The sequence below is a fragment of the Embiotoca jacksoni genome, unplaced genomic scaffold (assembly GCF_022577435.1).
Source record: "Embiotoca jacksoni isolate LCO1_2020_lvr unplaced genomic scaffold, fEmbJac1.0.p SCAF_5, whole genome shotgun sequence".
Taxonomy (NCBI): domain Eukaryota; kingdom Metazoa; phylum Chordata; class Actinopteri; family Embiotocidae; genus Embiotoca; species Embiotoca jacksoni.
Window position 1 is genome coordinate 2,503,127 of NW_027185403.1, and position 12,966 is coordinate 2,516,092.

The following is a 12,966-nucleotide window of genomic DNA, read 5'->3' on the forward strand; positions in this document are numbered from 1 at the left end:
TGATTCACTCTCAAGTCGTGCGTGTCATAACTCACTTTACTCAATTTCTCGTGCAGTGTAGCAGAACTGTTAAAGTGTAACTAGAGCGTTCAAAAATGATTATACAGTATCTCCAAAAGTAACCATCCTGTGCAGCTGTTGACTCCTTTTTATACAGCAATCGCACGTACCGTAGAAAGTAGCCGGGCACTCGTCTGCCAAATGGCTATTGAAACACTGTTGTTCTCCGACAGCAAATCAGAATTGCCACAATTCCCGAAAAGTGCAATTAGCCAGATTAGTGGGAGGTTCATTTAGTAATTCATCAAATGTTGACTGAAATATGGCATCTGAGGAGAAGCATTACGAGTGGGTCACTTGTCCTGTTGGATTATTTTAGATGCATTTCAAATGGCAGTGAAATGACTTGTTAAATGGCTGCCAATATTTGTGACGGTGCTTTGAAGAATTCGGTCCATTGACGAAGCCTGACGCACGCGTCTCTCAAAAATACTAAGTTGCAATGGTGACTGAATTGATCGGTTAAGTCGAGGAGATGGACATTGATGCCACTTGTTCACGCACGTCATCGAGTTGGGTTTTCAACTTGTTTGCTGTGTTGATCACTTGTACAAGATTGTAATCATTAAATGACATTGGCTGTATAAGTATACAGAGTGAGATTGAACACCACTGCTCTGGCGCTGCCTTTTTTTTTCTTGTTCATAATTATATAAGAAGAAACGTGACCTTGTTCAATATGGCTCACAACTCTTAACAATTATATTTATACTGCATACTACTAGTACATAACTGTTGTATAGATTATTTTCATGATCGACATATTTTCTGTCGACTAAATGGTCGTACCGCGCAGAAACCATGGGGTTGTGGTTGTGATGGACACATTTAGGTTGAGGTCCAGCTTTTCTGTATGTGGTTGGGTTTTAGCTATGAAGATGTAGTGTTTTGAGTGTTCCAAACATACCCATAAAATAGTTAATCATGTTTTATTTTCCATAGGACGATATTGTGGGGGAAAATAAATGATATATCTTGTCAGGGATTAGTTTAGTAGTGAAAGTGGCGGGTATCAAATTCTACCAAAACTCTACCAATCCGTACAGATACTTGGAAACCGATTCCTGAACTCTACTTTTTATTTCCACATTACAGTACAAATCTTTGCCTTTCATGCGCTTCAGAGGGGGATAGTGTAACCCAGATTATTTCCTGCAGCTACAACAGACTAAATGCCTTCAGTTCAAGGTATTGCTACACGCTACAGTTTATCTCCTGTGTTCCCTAAACTCCTCCCATGTTGCCGGTATGTGCTAGCTGTAACTGGCTGTGAACAAATAAGCCTCCTGTGCCCAATTACTGTAGCACATGTCATTTAGAGTCAGTGGTCAGATTTGAGACCGAGTGGATTTTATCTGCCTGGGCGGTACACTCAAGTAGAGCTTGTGGATGGTAAGCGCCGTGTAGGCCGACTGATACTGATGAGTTATTTGTGTGGAAGTCGTTTTCTGATAGTAGAGGGTACCCAAAGTATTGGTTGGTGCCATAACACTATCTTAGTTTGGTACTCGGCCCTGGGCCGGTGGTCCATTTGGAGGTGGGTTTAATAATACGTTTATGTTGATCAAAGTCTGAGAGAATTTAAGTTTCTTTGAAAACATATTTACTGTTGCGAATGAGTCGTACCGTGTATCATTTTTTTAACAATGAAGGCACTTGGATAACTTCCATTTGGGTCTCGAGCTCCAGCCTTTACTTCCAATGTGATTTCCAGACACCCTTTCGTTCAACCTTTCGTCCCATTTATTTTTCCGACACACCTCCGACTGCCCGGTAATGAGATTACTGCGGGCAAGATTTTGGCATCATAAAGGCAGCAGAGCTTTAAAAGCATTGCTCCTTCAGCAGCTAATGATTCACGAGACATCAACGTGCTGGTCAGGGCTCTCAGTAGTCGTGCGTCTCTTTGTTCTTCATCAAACGTACAGAAAAGTGTGTGTAACAGTGCAAGTATGTGCCCGAAGCTGTACCACTATGTGAACGAGTGTCAGATGAGGAAACGGACCAGCAGGTGTAAGACAAAGAACGAGGAACTGCTGCAGAGTCTGTCCTGCTTCTGAAACATAAGCCTCGTACATCGATCTGACAGTCCTCATCATGTGCGTTCGCGTTGTTGACATATGGGCACAGCCGTTAACGTTGTGCTGCGTACAGTCGCGACACAATCGAGCTCAACCCAAGGCCATCGCAGAGACCGTTACTTAGAGACTTGACATCCTGACACAGTGTTGGAGCTGAATAGCTTTCATTGTATCTCCACTTATCGCAGAGGGCGAATTTAACATGGCAAATCAGTCTGCAATGGGAACTGAATGAATCAGTTTCCGCACTCCAAGATAAGCACTATAGCATTAGATGGGAATGAACGTTTCCATTTGGAAGTCCTTTCAATCTTATGAAGAGCTCTCCAATTGTTGGCGATTCATGGAAAAGAGCAATGATTTGATGTATAATGAAGAGCTGATAAGAGTTAAGCTCTCCCGCAGAACTCTGCGCGCCCACACTAATGTGATAGATATAGGAAGAGGGAAGCCCATCAAATGAAGAACGCGGAGTAAAGAGTCACTGAGTGTAATGAAGTCAACAATACACAGTATAAATATTTGAAATCAAGCACGGTGTATACAAATTATATGTATAATTTAACACGGCGGCATTTCTGAATTTTTTGTGCATCCCCATTTGCATTTGTTCAAAGAGAAGCTAATTTCCTTGCAACATACAGCGCTGTATTTGATACAAATTCTGAATGTAGCTTGCATTGCTTGATGCATCATGCGTTTAAAATTGGCAACACACGCTTTGATAAATAATTCAAGAGTTCTTTAAAAAAAAAAAAAAAAACAGTAGCTTACATGGCGTGATTTTTATCCAAGTGCATTTCCATCTCACTAAGAATTTTTCTTTATTAATCATCACCTCTTTATTTTACTTTCAGTAAAATGAAATGTTTACTGCTGGTACTCGGTTCATTTGATCTAATCCGTTGACTTGAGAGCTGCTTGTGAATCACGAGAAACAATTCATCGGAGTACTCTGCAAACAAGATGTAGAGCCATCAACAGAGTTGACAATGTCATTAGCATTGTTGGATCCCAGAATACAACATCACAGTTGTTGACACTGAGCAGTGAGTCACTTTCCATAAACAAGAGCCTTACAAGTACGACGAACTTTATTTGTCCTCTGGGGAAGTAGATAATTACAGCTGCAAAGAACAGAAACTGACAAAAACGTCGAGGACTAAAGATCCAACATTGTCACCGTAACGCAGGGTTTTCAGTGGGCAGGATTTTTTTTTTTTTTTTTTTTGGTGCCTCTTGTTGAGTAGTTCACAGAGGATGACAAATCAAAGATATCAAACATCAATTTCAAATGTGCATCTTCCGATCTGCACCGAATGTACCAGCTTGCATACAAACGCGGAATTTCTGATGGTATGCACATCAGAAATCATTGTTTTATTCACATAATCAGGACAATGTGAGCGAATAAACGGAACTATAATGTTGTGGTACATTATGAGCATTTCTATTTCATGTCGCTTTATAGTCGTACTCCACTTCATTTACTCTGACTGTGAAGCTTCGATACCAACAACATTTCCTTTCATGTGCTGCTGTAAACTGAATTTAAAATTAGATACCTACTTAACTAGCTACAATATTAACGATCCCCTCTAATTAAAGAGTCTGTGTTTTTTTGTTTTTTTTATATGCTATAAGACATATCATGTGTCTAAATAAATAATAAGCTCATAATAAAACAAGCTGTTAACGCCAGTTTGGAACTGCAGTGAAAGTCTGACAGTCTCCAGACATCCAGCGTTTCATACATCACATATCTAAGGAACCAATCCCGTCGACTTTCTGTATCATTGAGCTGTCAGCTGCAAACTCAAGCTGCAGTGGAGGGGCGGGTGGAGATTGAGGCAAAGGTGGAGAATCTAAACCTCTGGATTGACTTAAAAAAAAAAAAAAACTGCTTGGAATCATTCTACCACCTAATAAGTACTTTGATTTCAGATAATATAAGTACACTTTTCTTTTCCCTATAATGTATATTTTTGAATTCTGCTTCAGTAAAATTATTTACCAAGTATTTGACACTATAACCTGTTCACCACCGGCTCTATTGACAGCCGGGAAACGCCACTGGTGCTGATACAAGCCTGACGAGCTGTTTGTCTCCAGTTTAAATCTCCTCAGGAAATATTCAAAAAAGTGTTACAAAGAGCCTGTATTATTGAATGCCATAGTTTCTATTTCAGTGATAATCAGAGATTGTGTGACTTGAGGAAAAATGAGAGGGCAATTAAAGTGTCAAGTCCCCAAAAATTCACAGACAGCTATATTAAGATAAAACTTTGCCAGAGTAAAAGATAATAGGAACGGTTAGATGATAAATGTGAACTTCATGGGTATTTTTTTGGAGAATCTCTGGTCTCTTCGCCTACACATTGGTTTACTCCATATTTTTCAGATGAAAATCCACCATGTATAATGAGGACCACATGGAGGATAGCTTTCTGCTGCCAAGATATCTCTCTAAAATGAATTAAGCCTTAGAATAATTTAAAAATGGCAAGAGCTGCGCAGATGAGAAAAAGAAAAAAAAGAAAAAAGAAAAAGAAAAGAGGCCCAGGGGAAGACGGAGACCTCGGCATCACCTACAGAAGAGTAAATGTCGATTTCACAAAAAAAAATAAAATAAAATAATAATGTTCTACGCTTTTGCATAAAGTAACCCGGAGGCGAGTTTGTGCACCAAAAGGCAGCGGTCCAGACCTCTTGGCTGTAATAACTCTGTACTACTTAAAGCTGCGGCGGTTTGAATGTTCAACCTGCAGAGTGTCCTGTAAGGCACGCGGGTTCACTTCCCTGTTCCGTCACCTGCGCTGTTAAATATTTACCTTATCTCCCGCGTTAGGCTTCATATCATTTCAAGTGTGGCTCGTCGTGGAGAGAAATCCCGTTTTCGCTGTACATTTTTTACAACTCACTTAACCCCCACCCCACCACCCCCTCGCCTTCCCTCCCTCCCACTCGTTTCCCCCACATTTCCTCGCTTCCTTCCCATCTTTCCTTTCTCTTCCCACTCTTCTCTTCTCTTCTCTTCTCTTCTCTTCTCTTCTCTTCTCTTCTCTTCTCTTCTCTTCTCTTCTCTTCTCTTCTCTTCTCTTCTCTTCTCTTCTCTTCTCTTCTCTTCTCTTCTCTCCGGCTACCTGTGATCTCAGAATGAGGGTGATAAGCATAATCACAAGTGACTGGTTCAGCTGCATGCGCTGCCTGAGCTTCAGAAACCGATGTATTCTCATGACACCCAGGCACGGCTGTATACGCCAGCGCACGAGCCACACATGACGCACTCACGCACACTCACACACACACACACACACACACACACACACACACACACACACACACCAGTATGCACACGCCCACCCCCCCAGGTACTGCATTTTGCACGCCATTTGTTGTTAAAATACCATAAACATGAGCATATTTACAGCAGACGGCAGTTAGAGATCATTTCTGCAGCACTTCAGCCGGGATCTGTCTGTCTCCAGGGAGAAGAACTCTGCCTAACTGTCTTTGTGTAATCTTACTGCCGTAGTTAGCATATTTATTTTCACACAGCGAACGTGCCCTCTGTGTATACCCTCTCCGCGTGTGTGGCTGCCTAAATCTGCGTGAGAAATTGTAGGTGCGTGCATGTTTACATATTCACAATAATTACCTCTCACGCAGACGCTGTGCTCGGCTGCAAGCCTCCCACGACGCCATCGAACATCGTTAGCCATCACAAGCATGAGACAAAGAGGCAAAAGCATGACTTGTTCACGGAACGAAATAGCTCTTCACTGAGCGGGGAAAGTGGCATTTAAATGAGTGTATGGACAATGATCAGCCAATAGGAATACATTTTCAATGAAATGGCGTTTCAATGGAATCATTGAGAAGGTGTTGCAGTTACAGACGAGGTATTAATCGCATCTCCGCGTACACTGGCAGTGCTCGAAGGTTGTGCATCCGGTCGGCATATCTCTTCGAGATTGAGCTCCAGGGGAGTTCCCGATCTGTTGCTCGGTGCGGAATGAGTCATCAGGTGCAAGACGGAGGGCTCTTAGTATCTCACCGGCCAGGACGCATATCCTCAGGCTCTATTAATCAGAAGGCCCACTTTTGGAGAACTGTGCCCTGGACCGCATTTAAAGGTACCTGCGGCCGCCCGATGCCAGTCGTAACTCTGTGGAACAGGTGGGCCCGACACGGCAGGAGGGCAAGAAGGTGTTAATACAGACTTTTTGAGATGATTTCCTTTGAGGGAGATCCAATCCGGTGTCACGGCATGGTGCTCAGGAAGTGCTTGAGCCTCCGACTGATGGAGGTTCTAATTCAATCTGCTCCAGATCAGCGGGGGGGGGGGGGGGATGGAGGAGTCTCAGTATTTATGTCAAGGAGTCACCTTCCATTCAGCTCTCCGGTCACCGAGGAAATGTTAGGGTCTATTGATTCGAGAGGCCAACGGGTAATCGATGGAGACGGCGAGAGCGGGAGAATCGGCTCCTTTCTTCTCTCTTCTGTATCGAGCTTTCAGCAGTAACGCACCCCGCAGGATCCCACTGTTTCCCATCCAGTGAAATATGCAGCGTACCTGCGTGTTTGGCAGCCGGCTGATGCAAAACAGAATTTTGGTCTCATTAGAATAAACATGTTGGGAGTGCTCTATTTAGATATCCCGGTCTGCTACTCCGATGCATTGCTGCCATCTAGTGTTTGCAATCAAGTGCGCAGTTTGATCGGCAGTGGAGGCTTCAGGTGGACTTAAAAAGTCTGGACGCTGATGAAGTCATTTCACCGGAAGAAAAGAGAAACGGAGGAAAGAGATGACAAAAAGAAACAAACATCCAGCTCTTGTACACCCGTGCTTTAAATTTAAAGTCATCTTTTGTGGTTCAAGGTGATAATAAATGGTTTAAGTGTTAAGTAATACTTCTGCGAATGTGTAATTTTGTTTTGCATCAAATAGGCTGTGAGACTTCATTCATAAACTGGGATATGTCCCATCTTAATTAACAATTTCTGCGGAGCCGCTGAATCTCATTTCTTTTTATAGCTGAAATAAAATGAGCTTTTATTTCTTTATCCAATCCAGATATCAGTCAGACAGCAGTTCCTCTGACCTTGTGGACACTAGGACAATAGCAGAGCATTAATGGGAGCTTAGTTGGACCATAAATTTCCTTTCGTTTCTGCCCTCTGGATTGTACAGAGGCTCTTGGGACTCCGGTGGCAAAGATGAAAAGGTCCACATTTTCTCCAAAACAGCACAGTACAGGACAAAAAAAAAACAAAAGAAAAAAGTGTAATCATTTAATCATTCTTACGACCCTTCTGCTTTGGCCAGGGTGAAGCTTCTCCTCTGAGGAAGAAGAGAAGCACTGACAATCTACCGTATAACAACACGTGTACAATTTAAACTCGAGCAGCAGGAAAAAAAAACGTCTTCGCTTTTTTTTTTTAACTTTTTTTTTTTATCATCAAATATAGAGCCGTATCAATAATTCAATCTTCATTCGAGACAGTATCTCACCATCTGCTTCCACAATCGCGACTCTCTAGTCACCGATGTAAATTATAATTCAGTGCGGCTCCACCGTCTAATCAGCTGCACTTACGGATCCTGATAAGTGTCCGTCTCGTTCCCACCTGCCTGTTGCCCGGAGGAACACCGAATCTCCGCCTCCCCGCGTGTCCCCATCTGAATTTGTCGGATTTAATCAAAAAGATGTATATTGACTTTAATCCTCAAACACGCATTACTATAAATGTCTCCGTCTGGGGGGGGGGGGGGGGGGGGGGGGGTGTCAAGAATCATCAAAAGGAATAAACGTTTAAAGGTTCGAGCTTTACAATTCCTTCCCCCAATTCTATTCGATTTAAAAAAAAAAACAAAAAAAAACATCGATATCTCTATCAAGATAGTCGTGGCGCTTGGATTCACGCGGGAATCAGAGTGTGGTGGAGGAGTTGTTTTAAGCGCGGGCACCATAGACAAAGACGTGGTGGGGTTTTTTGGGGGGGTTTTTCTGCTTGTTATTACAGTTACATGAATACATTAATAATCTCTTCTTCTTTGATATTCATGTCGCTCCGCGTCTGCTTGTTGTTTTCAATCGGGCAAGGAAAAAAAAAACGGATTTCAGATCCTCCCAAACTTTTCTTGTGGTTCGCTTTCTGTCTCGGTACTTCTCCTCCTCCTGTATTTCAAAGTTTTTCCTCGTGTGCCTTTGAGGCCATGTTGTGTGGGGGCTGGGAGGTGGGTGATGGGGGGGTCGCCTTCATCGAGGCCCTCTTTCTTCTTCATCTCCGGCCTCCTCTTCACAGATCTCCCTCATTTTCCTCCCTTTTTCCCCCGCCCTCAAACCCGCCCGAGCTTCTCTCCCTCCGTCTCCTCCGTTTGCTCGGCCGCCTTCTTCAGCTCCCTGTTTCGGCTCTGTTTTATTATTCTTTTCATCCCTCTCTCCTTTCATCTGCCTCTCTGGTTCGCTCGTTGGCTGGCGAAGATTTTTGAAGTCTCGAGGTCATCAAGGAAACGTCCTTTTCCTCCGACCGTTCCTCTCTCTTTCTCGCTTCGCGCCGTATTCTTCCCGCGGTGTGGTTTCCCATTTCCTCTCTGCTGAGTTCATCCCTTTGCTTTCCCACAGTTGAGCTGTCACGTTCTCATTTCAGACTTTTTTTTTCTTTATTGAGAATTTCTTTGCTGTGTCTTTTTCTGCTATTTGTTCTCTTTTCCCTCTCGCTGTTGGCTCCTCACTTATAAAGTAATTTCAGTTTTTCCCGGTGTTTCCGCTGCACTGGTCTTTTCATCGCCTCCAGTAGTTTATCCTTTGATTGAAGCCAGCCTCTCAGTACTGCTCTTTTTCAACCGTTTCCATAGTGATGATTTGCTTAATGTGGCTTCTTTCAGGACGTTTATCAAATAGTGCTTCAGAGAGAAATCACACGATGATTTCACTTCATGTGAAATCTTCGTTTCCGCAGGAACAGTGACACGGAAATGTCGACATAAACGTAAATTTGCCGTTTTCAGCCTGACTGCAGCTGTCTCGTGTAAAAAAAAAAATGTTTGGCCAAAAAAAAGCCACTTTTCCCTTCTTCCAAAATGCTTAGCCTATTGTTTTGCTCTTTGCACACGTCATCTCTTTAACCTTTCAAATGCAAATGTTAACGATACAACTTCTATTTTAAACTGATGAGAAAGACCAGAGGAGGCGGAGGCCCGACGACCAGGAATGTGTCAAAAGCGGTGAGGAAGTCAACTTACCTTTGAAAATATGCTCAACCTCCAAATGGCAGCGGTCATCTCACGTTGTGATATTTACATCAGTCGCCACTGACCGTTTTCATTTGGTTGTTGTTGGTAATTTCACTGCAGGCGTGCGTGTTTCAGAAAGGCAGCAAACAGCCTTACCTTCATGCACATTTCTTCCATCTGTGGTGTTTAATCCAATCTGCCTCCACTCATTACTTCTCAGACGGTTTGATGTCATGATTATCGGTTTGCTTGGCATTTTTTTTCTCCGTTTTGCATTAACGAGGGAAACAAAATTTGTTCTTTCCTGAGAGACCTGTTGCATTTTATGAATAGTCTGCCGGTGGAAACGACGATCTGCCTGTTAGAATTTTACATGTTTAACTTTGAATTTGGACAAAACATTACAAAGTGGATATTAAAATTTGTGTCTTTTTTTGTTGTTGTTGTTGTTGTTTATTTTTTTTAATAAAGAATGACTCAGCCAGACTTTGCAGGTGTAAAAGCCTGTTGAGTTTTTTTTTATTTTTTTTATCCTGCACGCCACTGTTCTGTTTTTCTTTTTTTTTTGTTCATTTCATTTTCAATACATCTTTTTCACATCAACGAATGACTCCAAGATACAATCATGACATGATGTGCATTTGCTGTGTGATGATCTGGAATCAGCGCTCTCTTAATGGCAGTTCCAGAGTTCAGTCGAGGGTGCGAAAACAGCTCGTACTTGTCCCCGGGCCAGAAGCCTTAAAGACATATCACAAATCCTTTACTCATAAGGGGTTAAAAACTGACTGAAAAAAAAAATAAAAAAATGACTAATACATGAATTACTCGGCTCCGAGACGTGCATTCATTTAACTATCGAAAGCGTCCAAAACGAGGGCGATTTCGAGGTATTGGTCACCGAAGTGTTTCGTCATATTAGATTGCACGGAACGAGGAGTCTGTAATCCTGCTGCCGGCCTCGCGGCGCCTTTCCTCGTCTGTTTCACACAGTCGAGCTGACAGACGTGCGGTGACTTGTGTTCAGGCTGAATGGTCTCCCGTCGTTCGCTCTCGCTCTGCTCCCGATATATTCATTCCTATGCTGTACATATGTCTATTTATGTTTTTATATGTCTATTTATGTCTGTCTTTTTTTGTTTTTTTAGCACGCTAAAGTCAGAGTGAAGTTACTACCGGAGTCAAATTCCTTCGATGTGTAAACATACCTGGCCGATAAACTGATTCTGATTCTGATTCTGATGCTCACAAATGCTCTGCGATTCTTTGCTGTAACCTTGAGAACAACACTCCGAGTTATGCAAGGCCGGCACAATGGCGCTTTCAAGCTAAACGCTAACACCAGCGTGCTGTTCTGCTCACTGTGATGATGCTTACATGCTTATGTTTTGCCAGTCTAATCCTTACCAGGATTACCATTTTTATTTTAGCATGTTGTCATTCTAACGTTTGCAAATCGGCACTAAGCACGGCGCCCCGTGTGCATGACCGCAGTAATGAATATTCATGGTTTTATTTATAGTGTAGTTCAAATAAAATGCAGATGGGAACTGCTTTGATGGTGCTATTAGAAATGACGGTAACCGTAATGGGCCGGGTCATTTTTCATGAATGCAACATCGATCTTCTGTTCGCAGATATTGTGTGTGGATGTGATCATTAGGTCACCTCCGTTTTTGTGGATGATGAACAATAGCTGAGCTTTTAACACGGACATAAAATAATAATATACTGTTTGCTTTGTGCTAAATTTTTGTATCAAGTTCTTCCTCAGCGATGAGCGCTCCTCCTTCGACAAATGGATGTGTTTTCTCCATTTCTTTCGAAACCAATTATCAGCCACTCGTGTGAATGGTACATTAATTGAATCAGCTCTTTCACTTTTATTCATTAACACAATTTAATTTGCATGTGAGCCAAAGGTTAATCTAATATTTTCAGTTCACTCCTCATCTCATTACTGTTTTCTTAAGCAACCTCGAGTAGAGAGTGTCTTACCCTAGTCTCTAAAGATGACATGAGCTGGCTTTCAGCAGCAACATTAAATACCATATACTGTATGTGCCAACTTACATTAAGCCTCTAGTTGTGTGGATAAAAAAGAAGAAGCAAAACCGGCACATTAGCGTTAATAGCTCCAGTCACACGTATTTAGGAGAATGCATAATTTGCTAAGAGATCTGAGAGTCTCGGTGGCCCAGCAGCACAACAGAAGGTAGATAAGCCTCTTCAAGTGTGATGTGGGTGTTATTTCCAGCTTTGTTTGGGACAGAAAACAACACAGCAGATACACAGTGATGGTGTTAAACAGCTCTACTGCCTCCAGCTTTTTTTTTTTTTTTTTTTTTTTTTTAATGTATGTACACTATGGACTTCATTTTCTTTAATCTAATATCATTTGAGCTTTATTCCCAGACAAGGATGATGAAGACTAGTGTTTGGAACTGGAGGCTTGATCTGCCGGCTCAGACTGGATGAGAGATGGAAATAGAAGGTAAAAGTCACATTTTTACTTCAACAAACATGCAAAACTTTTATTTTGATGGACATACGTTTCATAACCGTTTGCTGCCAGTGTTTTCATGACGGTAACAAACAAAACTGATGACATCACATGTAGTGAGCTCACATTCAAGCCTCTATGAACAGGTTTAGGATTAGATAAGCCTGCCCTATTATTTAATTCAAGAAAAATTTGCCTTTTATTTCACATTTCAAACAGTTCTATTTAAATTTTTGAAACTGGATGAGCATCACTAGTTTAAACTGTTTTAAACGCATACATGCCTGTAATGTAAAAAATTCCTCTTTTTTTTTTCATTGGGTTTTTAGTCATATTTGCCTTTTGTAGCAATTTTCTGTTTTGTTTTTAGGTTTTTTTTAGGTTTTTTTTTTATCAGTGTGTGGAGAGATTGTGTATGACTGCACTTAATACTGCGCTATTTTTTTTTTTTTTTTTTTTTTTGTAAAAGAAATTGAGGCTAAAAAAATTTCAAAAATTTGGGTTGCAAATTAATGCTGAAGGAAAAAAATGTGGGTGCTGAGGCCAGAGCCGTTATTCGACTAATTGTTTCAGCTCTGTTATTTTGCACATCCAGACATAGAGCAACGCCGACATTCATTTAGAGTTGCATATCTGTCTTTTTGCTGCCAAATGCTCCGCTCCGTTCTTCAGCTAGCAGCAAATTTTGTCGGTATATTGTCTGGTGCTTGGCCGGTAGCTAACAGTTTCTTTATTATCGGAGACTTTTTGCTGAAAATATCAGCCTTCTGCGAATGGAAATGGGATCGATGAAAAGCGCTGAGGGTGAACAACAACGGCGCTGTGGACCATAAATTGAAAACAGTGAGCTGAAAGATGCTAAAATGCGGAGCCGCGGGGTTAGGTTCATCACTACGAGCGACACATTTCGCATCAAGCAATTATGTGGTCTGTTGATAATGATATCGAAATATTGATTGAGTGCAGCTCTCGGAAATTCTCCGCTGTCATTAACCCTGAACTCGACCATGTCAGCTGCATGAACAAGAGGGGGAACAAAAAGCCTTCCTTCCTATCACTTTAAATAATTGATGTTGCTTTGA

The 12,966-nt window shown here is 41.8% G+C and overlaps 1 long non-coding RNA gene across 1 annotated transcript in view; it reads left to right on the plus strand.

The window, feature by feature from the left end:
* Positions 1-11,797: 11,797 nt before the first annotated feature.
* Positions 11,798-12,966, plus strand: part of LOC138211455 (uncharacterized) — a 42,888-nt gene continuing 41,719 nt past the window's right edge. The window contains exon 1 of the long non-coding RNA XR_011179341.1: positions 11,798-11,875. This is a non-coding gene — a long non-coding RNA (uncharacterized lncRNA). The remainder of the gene's footprint in view (positions 11,876-12,966) is intronic.